At 40.5% G+C, this 18,125-nt stretch overlaps 1 protein-coding gene across 6 annotated transcripts in view; it reads left to right on the top strand.

The window, feature by feature from the left end:
- LOC140717332 (fibroblast growth factor receptor substrate 2-like) overlaps positions 1–18,125 on the top strand; it is a 99,500-nt gene that overhangs the window by 27,810 nt on the left and 53,565 nt on the right. The window contains exon 1 of one of the 6 annotated variants that reach the window (XM_073030811.1): positions 7,943–7,961. The exons of 4 other annotated variants lie outside the window; for them this stretch is intronic. The gene's annotated coding sequence lies outside the window, so the exon portion shown is untranslated. Of the gene's footprint in view, positions 1–7,942; positions 7,962–11,150; positions 11,170–18,125 lie in introns of those variants that run through there. One more of the 6 variants, XM_073030810.1, reaches the window with a different exon arrangement.

Below are 18,125 nucleotides of genomic sequence, written 5' to 3'. Positions count from 1 at the left end.
CAAATTCTTTGCAAGTTCCTCACTTGAAGTGAAATTTGTTTTAGTTTCATTCCTGACTGTTTCTGGCATTTCCAAACCTGAATGCTTGAAATTGCAGTGAGCAAAACTGTTCTGAGTTGTCTTACTGCTTATTTCTCGCCCACTATTAGTGACAAAAATCACGCTCTTTGAACACAAACACACGCAACTGATGCTATTTAAAAAGTTCACACTAAACATGGTGTAGTGTTGTGTACGTGACTTACGCTAATTAGAAAATGTTCAGCAAGTCTCCTGCCCAAATTAAAAGGCACACTGTCCCAAATAAGTGAAGGGGATCCTGTCTATTTTCTTGATTTGTTTTTGTTCTTTAAGGATTGTCCCAAATAAGCAGCTGCCCCAATTAACTGGAATACACTATTAATTTCACTTTGGTTTTGGTGTATTAACCATTTCAAGAACTTTCTAGTAGTGCCAAGTGCCATTTAACAAGCTGTTTACTGCTTATCTCTCATCAACTATTAGTGAGAGGAATCAGCTTTTTGAACACCTATTCCTGTGAACCTGTAAGTGTCAAAAGGTGTTGAAAGTACCATTTGCACATTGTCTTAGAAATATCATACTTACTAAGCTGACATAATGGATCGTTTGCATTTCTTTTATTCAATGTCACTGAATTTTACAACATTAGATTAGATTAGATTAAACACCGTTTTAATGATGATGATGTGATGGTGTGGCAGCCAGTTGCCAAATTTTGCAGGTATACATGTCAAAAAATGCTGCCACAAAGCCTCAGGTACTTTCACGGGTTATGGTACACATTATTTTTCATTGTCAGTTTCTTGTTGCATTTGGACTTGAAGATGCCCTTTATTTCTGAACTGTCAGAAGTGAGGAAATGGCAAATGTTTCTGTAGTACAGCTGCTCTCCCTTCAGCTTCAAATAGAAAATCTCCAGTTTCAAATAAAAAAAATCTTGCGTCTTCTCCAATCTGTTTCTGATGCAACTTTCTATTTTTAGATTGTCAAATAACATACTAAAGCTTGGGGAACAATCAGCTGTTTCAGGTTGTTCTGTGTACAGTCGGTGGCCACTTTATTAGGTACAACGGTACACTTGCATATTAATGCACATATTCAGTCAGCCAATCATGTGGCTGCAACTCAATGCTTAAAAGCATGCCGACGTGGTCAAAAGGTTCAGTTGTTCAGATCAAACATCAGAATGGGGAAGAAATGTGATCGAAGTGACTTTGACCATGGAAAGATTGTTGGTGTCAGATGGGATGGGTTAAGTATCTCAGAAACTGCTGCTCTCCTGGGATGTTCACACAATACAGTTTATAGAGTTCACAGAGAATGGTGTGAGAAACAAAACCAGTGAGCAGCAATTCTGTGGGTGAAAATGCCTTGTTAGTGAGAGAGATCAGTGGAGAATGGTCAGATGGTTCAAGCTGACAGGAAGATGACAGTAACTCAAATAACCGTGCTTTACAACAGACGAGCATCTCTGAATGCAGAACACATCAAACCTTAAAGTGGATGGGCTACACCTTCAGACAATCACAAACATATACTCAGTGGCCACTTTATTAAGTACAGGAGGTACCAAATAAAGTGGCCACTGAACATACGTTGAATGTTTTAGATGTTGGATCAATAATTTTAGCTGATGTTACATATGCATTCTTGAACACTTTACATTAAAAATATAATCTGTATGATGTAAGGTGGTTTCAAACCTATATTTCTGCATACTGTGTTGCTGGCCTGGCCATGTGGAAAATAGGATTTCCTAAGTGCCCCTGTGAAGGTTGACAAAGCACTATATAATTGATGGCACCTCTCACTGCGAGCATCCTAATGGATCTTTTGTCCTTTCATAAAAGAGCCAGTTCTCCCTGGAGAAAACTGTGTAAAACCTGCACTAACCTTGATGAGCCAGAGCATTACAGCAGTGGATTATCCAAACGCAAGTGTGAAAATTTAGTTGATTTTGTAGGGAGAAAATAAATGTGTTAATGGAGTTATGGTAGAAACACTCATGGTGAACAGACTGATCAGCAAGCTGTTTTTTGTAGGTGTTAAGAACGTTGAACCATGTGATATAAAATTTTAGCAGAAGCATCATGTAATGTTAACTTCAATTTAGAATGACAGTTTGGATGTAGTTTGTTTAAACGAGAAAAGATGTTTAATTTTATCAAGTGGACGGAGTAAAAGACCTGAGGGTGTGCCCAATGTCTGTTTTAAGAAACATAAATAGTTACTGACTCTTGAAAATCCCTGGCCCAACTAATTTACAGGAACACAAACTGGTGGTTTGGAGACATGATCCATTCTCTCTGATCTCGGTACTTGAAGACCAAGAAGATCACCACTTGCTGGGACACCACGGAGGTTCTGGTGCAGGCAAACATGGAGCAGGCACGAGAAGTTTTAGAAGTATGGTTCTACCCTGATAACTCCGTAAACAAACATATTGAAATAGACAGCATGTATGAACCCCTAAGAGCCAAGGAAATGCGAGCCAATAGAATTCAAAGGTCAACTGAAGGGGTAGCCAATCAGGACTGAGGCTAGCAAACGGGGGAGCTATATATAAATGTGAGCACTCCCAGAGAGACACACTAAAAACTGTGCACTGAGGTTGGCACCTCGTCAGGTGATGTCTGCAAGCTAATTGTCAAGCTCAGAGAACACCATGACATCAAATCCCGAGCCTATGACTGCTCAATGTGGAGATGGTGCATTTTGTGATTATATTGATAACTTTGAATCCATTTGTAAGGACCCAGACAAGAGCATTTTAGAAGGAGCCCACTACCTGACAAACTACCTACTCACCCCATTGACTGCCTCCTGCCCAAATTATGGAACAGCTTGCAGTTCGCAGGCTGGTGCAGCACGGTTGTATAGTGGATAGGGTAATGCTATTTCAGTGCCAGTGACCCGGGTTCAATTCTGTTGCTGTCTGTAAGGAGTTTGTACGCTGTCCCTGTGACTGTGCAGCTTTCCAATGGGTGCTCTGGTTTCCTCCCACATTCCAAAGGCACTCGGGTTAGTAAGTTACACACACAAAATGCTGGAGGAACTCAGCAGGCCAGGCAACGTCAATGGAAAAAAAAAAGTAGAGGTGACGTTTGGGCCGAGACCCTTTGGCAAAACTGGAGAACAAAAGATGAGTAGATTTAAAAGATGGGGGCAAAACACAAGGTAATAGGTGAAACTGGGAAGGGCAGGGATGAAGTAAATAAATGGGAAGTGGATTGGTGAAAGAACTACAGGGCTGGAGAAGAGAGAGTCTGATGGGTGGGAATAGAAGTCAAGTCAAGTCACTTTTATTGTCATTTCGACCATAACTGCTGGTATAGTACATAGTAAAAATGAGACAATGTTTTTTCAGGACCATGGTGTTACATGATACAGTACAAAAACTAGACTGAACTATGTAAAAAAAAAAACAGAAAAAAACTACACTAGACTACAGAACTATCCAGGACTGCATAAAGTGCACAAAACAGTGCTGGCATTACAATGAATAATAAACAAGACAATAGGGCAGTAAGGTGTCAGTCCAGGCTCTGGGTATTGAGGAGTCTGATAATTTCGGGGAAGAAACTGTTACATAGACTGGTCGTGAGAGCCTGAATGCTTTGGTGCCTTTTCCCAGACGGCAGGAGGGAGAAGAGTTTGTATGAGGGGTGCGTGGGGTCCTTCATAATGCTGTTTGCTTTGCAGATGCAGCGTGTAGTGTAAATGTCCGTAATGACGGGAAGAGAGACCCTGATGATCTTCTCAGCTGACCTCACTATCCGCTGCAGGGTCTTGCGATCCAAGATGGTGCAATTTCCGAACCAGGCAGTGATGCAGCTGCTCAGGATACTCTCAATACAACCCCTGTAGAATGTGATGAGGATGGGGGGGGGGAGTGGGAGATGGACTTTCCTCAGCCTTCGCAGAAAGTAGAGACGCTGCTGGGCTTTCTTTGCTATGGAGCTGGTGTTGAGGGACCTTCATTCTAGAAGGCCATGGGAGAAAGAAGAGTGGGGCGGAGTACCAGAGGGAGGCGATGGGCAGGCAAGGGGAGAAAGTAAAGGGGATCGGGACTGGTGAAGAGGGGGCAAGGGGAGAGGAGCATTACCGGAAGTTTGAGAAATCGAAGTTCATGCCATCAGGTTGGAGGCTACCCAGATGGAATATAAGGTGTTGTTCCTCCAAACTAAGTGTGGCTTTGTTTCAACAGCAGAGGAGTCCAAGGATTGACCTATCAGAATGGGAAGAGGAATTAAAATTGGTGGCCACTGGAAGATCCCACTTCTTCTGGCAAAGCTGTCTCCCAATCTATGTCTGGTCTCACCGATATACGGGAGGTCACACCAGGAGCACTAGACACAGTATATGATCCCTAGAGACTCCAGGTGTCACCTCATCTGGAAGGACTGTTTGGGGCCCTGAATGGAAGTGAGAGAGGAAGTGTAGGGGCAGGTGTAGCTCTTGTTCTGCTTGCAAGGATGTGCCAGGAGGGAGCTCAGTGGGGAGGGACGAATGGACAAGGGAGTCGTGTAGGGAGCGATTCCTGTGGAAAGCAGAAAATGGAGGGAATGAAGAGCTTGGTAGTGGGATCCAGTTGGAGATGGCGGAGGTTCTGGACAATTATGTGCTGGACACAGAGGCTGGTAGGATGGTAGGTGAGGATAAGAAGAACTCGATCCCTCGTAGGGTGGTGGGAGGATGGGATGAGAGCAGATGCGTGAAATGGAAGAGATGTGGTTGAGGGCAGCATTGATGGTGGAGCAAGGGAAGCCCCTTTCTTTGAAAAAAGACATCTTCATTCTAGAATGAAAAGCCTCATCCTGAGAACAGCTGTGGTGGGGTTGGAGGAATTGAGAGAATTGACAGGGTGGGTAGAGGTATAGCCCAGGTAGCTGTTGAGAGTCCGTGGGTTTATAATAGACATCTGTAGATAAGCTGTCTCCAGAAATAGAGACAGTAAGATCGAAAAAGGGGAAGGAGGTGTTGGAAATGGACCGGGTAAATTTGAGGGCAGCGTGGAAGTTGGAGGTAAAGTGAATGAAGTTGAGGAGCTCAGTATGGGCACAGGAAGCAGCACCAGCACATTCGAGTTAGTAAGTTGTAGGCCTGCTATGCTGACTCTGGAAGCATGGCGACACATGCGGGCTGCCCCAGCACATCCTCAGACTGTGCAGTCCTTGATGTGAGCAACACATTTCCCTGCATGTTTTGATATACAAAGTTAATCTTCACCTAATGTTAGCCATCTTTGAACCATAAAACCCAATTGGAAGCAATCAACAAAATACTGAAGAACATAGCGGGTTAAGCATCATCTGTGGAAGGAAATAGACAATCAACGTTTCAGGTCAAGGCCCTTCATCTGGAGTGAAAGATAGGGGGAGATGGCTACTATAAAGAAGTTGGGTAAGAGCTGATAGTGCTAGTTGAGTCCAGTTGAGGAGGGATGGTAGGCAGATGAGGCAAGTAATAGTGGAAATAGTGACAGAGGCTATGAAAGATGCAGTCAACGAAAGGCTACAGATGATGGAATTGATTCATCTTTGTTCTCAAGGGACTGCGTAAGAGGAAACTTGATTGAACTGTGCAGTTGTTTCAGAATACGATATATTTTTGATGTGTTTTCACACATTGCAAAGCCTATATATTTTGCCTACAATAAAAGATCGACAACTAGTTGATTACTTGGTTGGAGCTGTGATTAGTAAGTACCTTTTTGAGGGCAGTATTGTATGTAACAGTACCATCCCCACAATTGGATAGGCTACAGGCACTTGCTTTGTAGTTGCGGTAACATAACATTGAAGCTATTGGATTGCTATCCAGAGTCGTGGACTATTGATCTGGAACTATGAGTTTGAATCCCACTGGAAATTTTGTGTAGTTAAATCTGAACTATAAAACTAGTATATTCCAATAATGTCATGACAGTCTTAGTAACCATGAAACCACAAAATCGTTGAAAACTGTACCTTGCTCACCGATGTCCTCCAGAGAAAAAGAAATCTTAGATACTCAATGTACGCGGTCTGTGACTCTGCACCATGAGCCATTCTGTTCGGAGCTAGTGAAGGATAGGCAATAAATGGCATGTCCCATAAACAAACAAATACAAAATAAATAATGTCTTACCGGGATGAAATTAAGGAAGAATGATTAGCTTTATTTGTCACATGTACATTGAAATGTGTTGTTAAGGCCATATTGAATCAGGATCAGGTTTGATATCACCAGCATATGCCTTGAAATTTGTTGTCTTTGAGGCAGCAGTACAATGCAATACATAATTATAGAGGGGAAAAAACTGAATTACAGTAATTTTTATATTAAGTAAATAAGTAGTGCAAAAACAAAAATAAAAAAGGTAGTGAGGTAGTGTTTGTGAGTTCAATGTCCATTCAGAAACTGGATGGCAGAGGGGAAGAAGCTGTTCCTAAATGATTGAAAGTGTACCTTCAGGCTCCTATACCTCTTCCCTGATTCTAACAATGAGAAGGGGGCATGCCGTAGATGATGGGGGTCCCTAATGATGGACACTGCCTTTCTGAGTCATCGATCCTTGAAGATGTCCTGGATACTACAGAGGCTAGTGCCCATTATAGAGCTGACCGAGTTCACAACTCTCTGCAGCTTATTTTGATTCCATGCAGTAGCCCTCCCTATATCAGATGGTGATGCAGCCAGTTAGAATACTGTCCACGGTCCATCTGTAGAAATCTGTAAGTATCTTTGGGGACACACCAAATCTCCTCAAACTCCGAATGAAATGTAGCCACTGCTGTGCCGCCTTTGATATGTTAGGCCCAGGATAGATCCTCAGAGATGTTGATACCCAGGAACTTGAAACTGCTTGCTCTTTTAACTTTTGATCCATCGATGAGGACTCGTCTTACCCTTTCTGAAGAGAGGATTGTGCTGGTGTCGGCCCTCAATTATCAACCATACCACAACTCACTAACCATAACTGCGTATCTTTGGAATCTAGGAGGAACCTGGAGCACCTAGAGGAAACCCACATGGTCACCGGGAGAGCATACACACTCCTTATAGCAGCAGTGAGAATTGAATCCTGATTAGTGATTGCTGGCACTGTAGTGTTACTCTAACCATTATGTGGCTTTACCACCCCATATTAAAATAGGGTGGGGGAAGAGAAATTAGGGGCAAGAAAGAAAATTACAGAAGACGTGGTTTTTTTGCATAATTTTGCCTTGTTCACATCACATACAAAACTCTTGAAGCATATCTTTGAACTCAATATTGAATAATTGTGAAATTAGAGTATTATTAGTCTTTTGGTTTTGTGTTCATTTGTGGAGTGTTCTCATTGAACAGGATCCCCTTAACTTTGCATTGGATGCTCGTCTCTGAAGTTCCTAGTACTTTGGTTCCTTGTACCAATCAGAACATCAAATGATCTTGAATCCTTCCGAGCTCCATTGAATATAGGCCTGGGATCATCAATGCTTCTTCTGCATTTTGTGTTGCTCTGGATTTTTCAGCATCTGCAGAACCGCTTGTGTTTAGGAGTACTCATCGACCTAGATAAGCAAGCAAAAGGGAGTAGAACTCGGGCCTACAGAAATGGAATCAAGATTGCTGTTGTATTCAGTAGTTTGTGTCTGATGTGTGAGAGAGAGAGGGTGGGAGAATATTCAGCCTCCTGTGAAACTCTCCTATGAATCATTCCGTTTGGTGTTGCTTAATATTTGCATATGTAATGTAATGTTATGAATTGGAATATGATCTTTTTAACTTTATTGGTTGCTAACTTCGCTGCCCAAAGAATTATTTAACACGTTTTGGAAATCAGAGATGATGATGCAAATATTCTGCAAAATAGCACCTAATGTCTGTCAGCCGCTTGTGCTGTTCCAGAATTAAATTAATGTCTGGCAGGAGTCATGCAAGCTTGCATTAAGTAGGATATCTCGGCAGTACTGGTGAGTTTCAGATAGTCTGGGCAAAATGGTGGATCTTAAGGGGATGATCCTTGTCTTTGTACTTTTTAAATGAGGAAGCTGAATTAAAAACTACCCCACTGTTATTGGGGGAATCAGTTCTGGAAAGCTCTTTTGTGTTGCTTTTTTTAAAATCACACTTGAGTTTTTGAAATGAGAGAAACCACTTCTCTTTTGTATCTATTACTGCTGGGACAGAGATCGGAAGGGATCTCCAAGTGTATGTGTTTGTGATTCTCTGACTTTTTAAAATCAAGCTAAAAAACATCCAATTAGAGTGATCAGGATGCTTTCAGAGATGACAGGCAGGAGTGGGCAGTGGCTGGGGGAGGGAGGGGTTGGGGTGTGATAGGAATACACCCCAACAAAAATCACTGAACTTCTAATGAACATAGATTTATTGTACAGGACTGAAAAGCTTGAATGCTACAGCTTTGCGTAATAAATGTGTTTCTGTTTCCAGGGAGTGTTTGCAAGGTACTGATACAGCAAATGTACCTTGCTTTGTTAGCATTTTTGGAAATTCACAGATGTGACATTAGAAAGTATCAACCCAATATATGACTAAGAAATCTGTGTTGAAATATTTTTGTACAGATTTCAACTTTACCTGACAATTTGATGCTTGTGTTCTAACCTTGAGTACCATTGTTTTTGTCTGCCATTCAAGGATGCTTTTTTTAAAGTCAGTCTTATAGCTTGACATTTTGCAAAGATTTTTTTGTTTATTTTGTGTCTGCATATAGTTGGCTTGCAGCTTAAGTATTTGCAGCCTCAGATCAATATTACCAGCTTTTATGCTGGAACATTTAGCATCAGTGTGTATTGTGTAATTTTGACCTTTTTACTATTCAATAGCGAGCACAAAATGTTCATTGAAGACTTAAGTGGTTGTGCATTGTTGAAAAATACGTGTAACAGTGTGCAGAATTCTTTGGTGGAGAATACTGAACAACAACCATATTTAGAGATAAATTATCAGGAAAAACAGATGTATTTTAATTCTGCCTTCCCAACAGAACATAAAAATCATAAACACGAAAAAGTCCGTAAATGCTGGAAATCTAGAGCAGCACACATACACAAAATGCTGGAGGAACTCAGCAGGTCGGGCAGCATCTATAGAAGTGAATAAACAGTTGACGCTTTGGGCTAAAGGAACACTGAAATGTTCGGAAGTTCAAAGTAAATTTATTATTAAAAATATGTATATGGCTAATACGAGGGGTCATAGTTTTAAGATGAATGGAGGGAAGTATAGGCGGGAATGTCAGAGGTAAGGCTCTGACAAACAGCCACTGTGCAAAAGAAGACAAACTATGCAAATAAAAATAATACAAATTCCTTGAAAGTGAAACTCTAGGTCATAGAATTGGTTCTGAGTAGCATTGAATGATGTTGTCTGCTCTGGTCCTGGAGCCTGATTGTTGAAGGGCAGGAACTGTTCCTGAAACTGGTGGTATGGGACTTAAGACTTCTGTGCCTCCTGCCTGATGGTAGTAGTAAGAAGAGAGTATGGCATTGATGATGGGTGTCTTTGATGGATGCTGCTGTCTTGTGTCAACGCTCTTTGTAAATGTGCTCAGTGGCAGGGAGGATAGCTCAAGTGCCATTGATAAATTTGCTGATGAGAGCGCGCACAGGAGCGAGATATGCCAGCTAATTCAGTGGTGTTGCAACAACAACCTTGAACTCTACAGCAGTAATACCGAAGGACTGATTGTGGACTTCAGAAAGGGTACAACAAGGGTACACAAACTAATCCTCATAGAGGGATCAGAGGTGGAAACATCTTCAAGGAGTGGTGCCTCTGAAAAGCAGTGTCCATCATTAAGGATTCCCACCACCTAGAACATGCCCTCTTCTCATTATTACCATCAGGAAGGAGGTACAGAATACTGAAGGCACACACTCGGCATTCAGGAACAGCTTCTTCCCCTCTGTTATTTGATTTCTAAATGGACATTGAACCCATGAACACTACCTCACTACTTTTTTAAAATTTCTGTTTTTGTTCTACATATTTGATTTAACTATTTAATATACATGTATATATTTAGAGTAATTCAGTTTTTTCCTCTATATTTATCATGTAATGTACTGCTGTTGCAAGTTAACATATTTCATGACATATGCCGGTGATATCAATTCTAATTCTGATTCTGTGATAAGAGTAGGCTGTATTCACTGCTTTCTGTGGCCTTTTCCATTCCGGGGCATAGGTACTTCCATACTAGGCCTTTGAACTGACTTCAATAAATGGAGCAGCCTTGAAAGTCCTATAACCTCATTAATCTGACTCTTCAAAATGTGGATTAATGAGGTGTGACTATATAGGGCAAACTGCTTGAAAGTGTCAATGTACCACCTGTCCTGCACTGATACAGTACAGTGACAGTGCTAACTGGTACAGTCTGCAGTGCAACACAGAGGAGGCCTCTGTGAACTAACAAGTCTATTTTTTGTCAGAACCTTTGTGACTTGGAGTTAAAGACTACAACCCTGCTCTTGCAAATAAAGAACCATTTTTCTATGAACATAATTAGTGTATTTCAGGCAATAAATTTGCTTTAGTAGAAGTCAGACACTGTTTGTGAGCTCATAAATCTTTGTGGAAATTGCATTTAACTGTTGACCCCAGTAAGAGTATCACACAGAGTTCATGGTCACCAGTGCGGGCTGCATCAAAGTGAAGCCATACGTAATGGGAGTGCTGGGTTACCAAGGTAATCCTGGCACTGTCAGTGAAGCTTTAAGCGCGACTGCAGTTTGTTATGTGTGATAGCGCGTGTCTGGAGCTTGATGTGGTCGTACGTCATAATGAAACTTGTGTTGAGAATGGAATAGTGGGTGTATTTGTCAGTTAATCTGGATTGAGTTACTGCATTTACTGGAATTTTGTTACAGTACAGGACCCCTTAACCTACATTGCAAAATGTTAGTTCAATAGAAACATTGGTAAATTCTTGGTAAAGAGTGCCTCTGTCTATTATTGTGTAAACTGCAAATGTTAGTGAGTTGTCCCGGTTATGAAATACACAATTAGCCTTGTGTTGGGATCATAACCCCGAATTGCTTCAAAAGAAAGGGTTTATTGAGCTGTCGAATCTTTAAGAAGGAACTTTGGACTGACAACCACCATAGCTAATCAGAGTTGAAGAGATGCAGGATTTCCAAGCAAACGTAGCAGGTAGGGGACCCAATCTTCAATAATTGTAGTAGATGGCAACAAAAAAATTAGCATTTGTATCATACCGGTAATTCAGATGTACTAAGACTTTCAAAGGGAAGCCATACATAATGGGAATGCTAGGTTACTCACTCAAGGTAGTAAGATGGCTGTTCTATTTTTTTAAGCTGATAATTAAGGCAGAATTATAGATATATTACTGAAAAGGTGTCCAGATGCCTGAGTGTTCGGTCAGAAGACGTTGCCATAAGATGATAAGATGCAGGAGCAGAATCAGCCATTAGGTCTCATTGAGTATGTGCTGCTATTGAGTCACGGTTGATTTATTTCTCCCCTCAACCCCATTCTTCAGCCTTCTCCCCATAATCTGACATCTTTACTAGTTAAGACCTTCATACCCCAACTTTGGTAGACAGGGAATTAAAATTCAAGCGTTCAAGAACCTGATATAATATAGGGATTTAAACTGTTAAACTTCTTGGATTCTTGTCAAAGTTGATGTGGTTTGTTATCAGAATGATTTTCTGCCATCCCTGTCTTACCTACTCTGTATGTGCCTCAAGATCCCCAACTGCAGTTGACTGTGGTTGACAAGACTGAAGTGGCCTAGTGGATGTTCACGTTACCTTTGTGAATGGATCAGTAACGGAATATCAGAAACTGGTTTAATATCACTGGCATATGACCTGAACTTTGACTTTACAGCGGCAGCACAGTGCAGTACATAATAATAGAGGAAAAAACTGTGAATTGCAGTAAGTAAGTATGTATATATTAAATAGTTAAAATAAGTAGTGCAAAAATAGAAATAAAAAAAGTAGTGAGGTAGTGTTCTTGGATTGAATGTCCATTCAGAAATCGGATGGTAGAGGGGAAGAAGCTATTCGTGAATTGTTGAGAGTGTGTCTTCATGCTTCTGTACCTGATGGTGGCAATGAGCACGATCTGGATGGTGACGTCCTTAATGATGGACTCCGCCTTTTTGAGGCTTCTTTCATTGGAAGATGTCATGGATACCATGGAGGCTATTATCCATGATGGAGCTAAGCTTACAGTTGCTGCTGCTTGCTTAGATTCTGTGTAGTAGCCCCGCCCATACTAGACAGTGATGCAGCCAGTTAGGATACTCGCCATTGTACACCCACAGTACATCCATAGAAACTTTCAACTATTTTTGGAGACATACAAAATCTCAGACTCCTAATGAAATATAGCAGCTGTCATGCCTTCTTTGTAGCTGCATCAATATGTTAGGTCCAGGTTAGATTCTCAGATGTATTGACACTCAGGACCTTGAAACTGCTCACTCTTTCCACTTCTGATCCCTCTGTGGATTGGTGTGTGTTCCCATATTTTGCCCTTTACAAAGTCCACAATCAGTTCTTTGGTCCTACTGACATTGAGTGCAAGGTTATAGTTACGGCACTACTCAACTAGCTGACATATCTCACTCCTGTATGCCATTTCGTCACCATCTGAAATTCTGCCAACAATGGTTGTATTGTTAGCAAACTAGCCACTTAGTCGTGTGTAGAGAGAGTAAGTAGAGTGTTGGGCTAAGCACATATCCTTGAGGTATGCCATTGTTTATTGTCTGCAATGTGGAGATGCTGTTTCTGATCCACACAGAGATTGGCCTGATTTAGGAAGTCGAGGGTCCCAGGTCTGAAGTGAACTGATGAGAAGTGAACATTTGTGGCCTAGTCTTTCAAATCTCTTATTATCTTTCCTTTCGGTTAGTCCTGATGAAGGGTCTTGGCTCGAAACCTCGACAGCGCTTCTCCCTATAGATCCTGCCTGGCCTGCTGTGTTCCACCAGCATTTTGTGTGTGTTGTTATTTGTGGCCTAAGTTGGGTTTTGAAACTTTAAATGTAGAAAAGGTGGATAAGATAAGGGGGGTTTGGGTTACTAAACAGAAGGAATATTGTGGGGAAACTAAGTTTAGAGGAATGATGGAGCCCAAGGCTTGTAAAGTGCTGGATAAGAACTGGCCATCAGGGCAAGGTCTTTCACCAGTATACACTACAATTAAGTAAACTATAGTGAATAGTGTACAACATTTTAGGACCAGCTTCCCTTCCGCCATCAGATTTCTGAATGAACAATGAACCCATGGGCACTACCACACTATTTTTGCTCTCTTTTTGCATTACTGATTTGATTTTTATTGGTTTTTATTGTTTATTTATTTATTGAGATACCGGGCAGAATAAGCCCTTCTGGCCCTTTGAGCCATGCTGCCTAGCAATCCCCCAAATTAATCCTAGCCTAATCACAGAACAATTTACAGTGACCAATTAACTTACCAACCAGTATCTCTTTGGACAACACACACAAAATGTTGGTGGAACACAGCAGGCCAGGCAGCATCTATAAGGAGAAGCACTGTTGATGTTTCGGGCTGAGATGTCGACAGTGCTTCTCCTTATAGATGCTGCCTGGCCTGCTGTGTTCCACCAGCATTTTGTGTGTGTTTTTTGAATTTCCAGCATCTGCAGATTTCCTCGAGTATGTCTTTGGACTGTGGGAGGAAACCAGAGCACCCGGAGGAAACCCACACTGTCACGGGGAGAAGATACAAGCTCCTTACAGGCAGCGGTGGGAATTGAATCTGGGTCACCTGTACCGTAAAGCATTGTGCTTACCACTGCTTACTGTGCTGCTTATTTTTAATATATTTCTTACTGTAAATTATAGTATATTAAATATTTAATGCTGTCAGTGATAGTAAACCTTATTCTGATATAAAAACTTAATTCTTTGGGAAACTGCAGGCCAACATAGATCAGCTAGAAGGTGTTCGATGTTTGGATGTTATTACTAAAATTGTACAGAGTCTGGAGGTTGGTGAAGACGCAGTTTAAAATAGGGATCTTGGTAGAAGAAACAGCAAGGAGAAAGAAACTATCATGGAATTGGAAAAATGTGGTTTTGGTGATGGGGGTATAAGGCCTAATTGGGAGCATGATTGTGTGGTTTAGTCTGAGTGTCTGGAAAGAAAGATGGAATTTTATGAATCTCGCAACTTCATTTGAATCAGGAATTTCTGCAGCTGAGATTTGTATATTTTCTTGTCTTAAATTTTGTTGAGTGTGCATGTTAATTTAACACTGTAATTTGTTTTTTCTTGAGAGTTGGCAGGATAAATTTTAAAGCAGATATTTACCGATTTGGATGATTTTTTTTTAAAGTTGAAAGAGCTTGTAATGGCAGGAATTAACATTAAGAGACAAGGTGATAGTTTGAAGTGTTTTTATGGACAAAATTTATAATGCTGTTTTTGAAAGTCACCTTCATAGTTATGCAGTGATTAAATAATATTTTTAAAATCATCCCTGGCCTTGAGCTGCAATTTTCTGCCCGTGCTCAAGGGGATTTAGTACATTTTTGGAAGATTTCTGATGATTTTAGAGCTTTTAACAGAACGTGGGAGAATTGTGTGGCACTTGAATAAATTCCAAGAAAAATGTTTATGCTGTTTTAAAATACTTATTTTGCCAGTGATTTTTATTTAGTAGTTGGTTAATTGTGCAGGCATTCTTTAACTTTTCATCCAGTTACTTTACTCTGGGTGGAGGCAAAGCATCCATTTGGTACTCCACCCATGTGGGGAGAGACCACAGGAGCTCAGTAACTGCTGACTGTTCTGATAATAATGTGACTTACTCTCCGTGCTGTGCAAATTGACTTTGAAGAGTACCACATATTGTTGCCACAACAATAAAAATCTTGCACTCACCTGCAATTCGATGTCAATGGCATTACTCAGCTAGACACAAATTAAAAAGGAACTTACCACAAATCCAGGAAATTGATCTGCTGGATCAGCAGTAAATATTGCTTGCATTCGCTGTCAGTTGGGCACTTCCAAGAGGATATTTTAAATGGCAAACAGGAGACCTCTAGTGGAGTCAAAGACTGCTAACTAAATTATCTAGTAACAAAAGCTCCAATTTTATTGTCTAATAATTTTGTGACTACTGAGTGCTGAAGTTTGCCACCAAAACTTTGTTATGGCAAATATTACTAAAAATAGTGGAAGCAATTCTAAAAAATAATGTGTTTTTCTGAGCAATGCATAAACTTACACATTACAGCACAGTATAGGCTCTTCGCACCACGAAGGTTTCAGTTCTGCATATATCTTCTCTTTCTTTCATTGTTGGAGCTATCCAAAGGAGAGGCATTTGGTCCATTGTTGGATTTGAGTTCAAGCAGGGATTATTCAGACCTTTCCTTTATAAGGTGTATAAAACAGTGGTTAAAATGCAGTTTTAACATGGACATTCTTCACAGTTGAGCAAGAGGAATGAGGACTCTCACAGTAACACTAGACTTATTTAACAGAGACACAAATGTAGGGCGTTCCTCCTCGTTTTGGTAAATTTTGTTGGAAGCTTTCATAAGCGTATTTTTTTCTCTATCTATTAGACTACTTGAAATAAAAGCAGAATTAGGCCATCCATCCCATTGAGTCTGATCTGCCATTCCATCATGACTGATTTATTAACCCTCTCATTCCTGTTCTGCTTTCTCTCCTACCTTTGATGCCCTGACTAATCAAGAACCTATGAACCTTTAGTTTAAATATACCCAATAACTTGGCTTCCACAGATACCTATGACATTGAATTCCAGAGATTCACCATCATCTGGCTAAAGAAATCTTCCCCGCCCCCCCCCCCCCCCCCCAATCCCTGTTCTAAAAGGATGCCCTTCTATCCTGAGGCTCTGGTCCTAGAGTTACCCCACTAAATGCAATAGCCTCTCCACATATAAGCTTTTCAATATTCAATTGGTTTCAGTGAAATCTTTCCTAATTGTTTCTTTCAGTTTCCCTATTTCAGTTTGAATGTTTTGGCAAATTAAAAGTACCCAAGCTTCTCTGTGCACTATGCACTCTTATTTAAGTGATTCAAAATTCTAAATATTTTACTTTGGGGGGAAAAATTCTCTTAAGAAATAAAGTAAGGATTGCCAAGGAATAGATGCAGCCAAGTAAACTTGTTATCTATGTTCTAAGAGTTAAAATGTGTTCAGAATACCAATTGTGAAAGGATTCTTAGTGCATTGAAAATTGATTGTATTTCACTTTTATCTCCCTGCTCCCTTTTATGGATTTCCCTCAGGAATGCTTTTCCTTTCTCAGGTGTCCATTAAACATCCACACTGAAAGGGTAGTTTTATTGTGCTTGTCTACACAGTGAAATAAGATTAACTAGCTTTATGTGTTCCATGTGCATCAAAACATACAGTGAACTGTGTAGTTTGGATCAAATCAAATCAACGAGGAGTGTGCCGTTGGCAGTCCACAAGTGTTGACAGGCTTCTGGTGCTGACGTGGCATGACTAACCTGAATCCATATGTCTTTTGGAATGTGGGAGGAAACCAGAGCACCCAGTGGAAACCCACACAGTGATGGGGAAAACATACAAACTCATTACAGACAGTGGCAGGGATCGAACCCCGACTGGTGATTCAGCAGTGTAAAGTGATTGCACTAACTGCTATGCTACCGTGCCAGCACAATTCTACCCTAATTACTGTCATCAAAATCCAATAGTTCTGCGAGAGTCTTTTAAACAAGGACCTTGACTTTTGGAATTTGAAGGACGATGGAAAAATGCTGCCTTGGTGATAAGGTAGAAAAATGCACATATGTGCATGGTGTTCTTCTCACAATCATGAAGAATAATTTCAAATAAAATGCAGCTTATTTTAATGCAGAATATTACAAATGTTCTTCAATCACTACAGGGTTATTGCTACAAGGTTTCTTTTTCTTTACTAACCTAACATCTAGTTGAAATAATACTTAAATAATTTGTTACTGCCTGTTGTGCCGCTGTCCTTTAGGGCAGCATTGAAAGTCCTCCATTTCTGTCTGTCCTTAGCCATATACTATCGCACACAGATATAGAAAGATTCTCCATTGTTGTTTCTGTAACAATTTTGTTTTGACCAGTCAGGGTTGGTAGCCCTGAGCTGAACCTCCGAACCTGGAAGACCATTGGACTACTCTTAGTCAGGGTTCTACCCTTTGACCCATCTGGCATGGGTGGCCCTACCAAGAGTCAAAGCATAAAGCTCTAATTCCAGCCAACATAGTTCTCTGGGTCATTGAGCAACATGAGCTTCCAAACCCTACGACAAGGTTGTGGTCCTCTTAGAGGTTAATAATTTGAACTAAGTGTAAATAGTTTTTCCATGATTAAGAATTTTGTTATTTTGGTGGTATTGGCCTTTACTAATTTGAACTAAATATAAATAGTTTTTCCATGATTAAGAGTTTTGTTATTTCGGTGGTACTGACCTTCATTGGCTCCATTATGTGTTTTGTTTGTTAATGTTTGAATATTGGCACATACAGTATCTGTTTAAGCTGGGTGATTTTCAGTTCTAATAATGATCAGCTTTAGGGACAGTTTATTTTTAACAAGTAGAAATCTTGCGTACTGAGTCTCCTTTCTCTCGTCCACATAGCTGTTTTGTTGAGCTTCTAGTTAAGCTAGTTCAGTGCTGGATTTTAACTTTTGCCTTCACCTTTCTTGCAATGAGACATTTCACTTGTATTAATCATAGACACAATCAAGAATCAACTCAAATGGGGTTTGGAAAGGAGAAGGAAACTGGGAATAGAGATCCATAATTCCCTGAAAGTGGTGTCACAGGTAGATGGATCCACTCATATTAGCAATCTTCATTAGTTGTATTATTAATGAACGTGTACTGAACTATGTACTTACTTTCTGTATGGTATATCCACTGTAGCTCACTGGCTCCTCCTTTTTCTATCCTCCTGAGATCTTCGATTTCCATCAGTTTTATTAAACCAACCACCTATTTGGGGAAATAATGAATTTTCAATGTCTAGCTTATCACCTTTATGTGAAATCATAGCAAAGGCTAAAATGCTGGGTGAGGATCAACACGTAGTTACGGCAAAACTCGTGAC

The sequence above is a fragment of the Hemitrygon akajei genome, chromosome 27 (assembly GCF_048418815.1).
Source record: "Hemitrygon akajei chromosome 27, sHemAka1.3, whole genome shotgun sequence".
Taxonomy (NCBI): Eukaryota; Metazoa; Chordata; class Chondrichthyes; order Myliobatiformes; family Dasyatidae; genus Hemitrygon; species Hemitrygon akajei.
The sequence above is the reverse complement of the archived record's forward strand: the minus strand, read 5'-3'. Positions and strand labels throughout refer to the sequence as shown.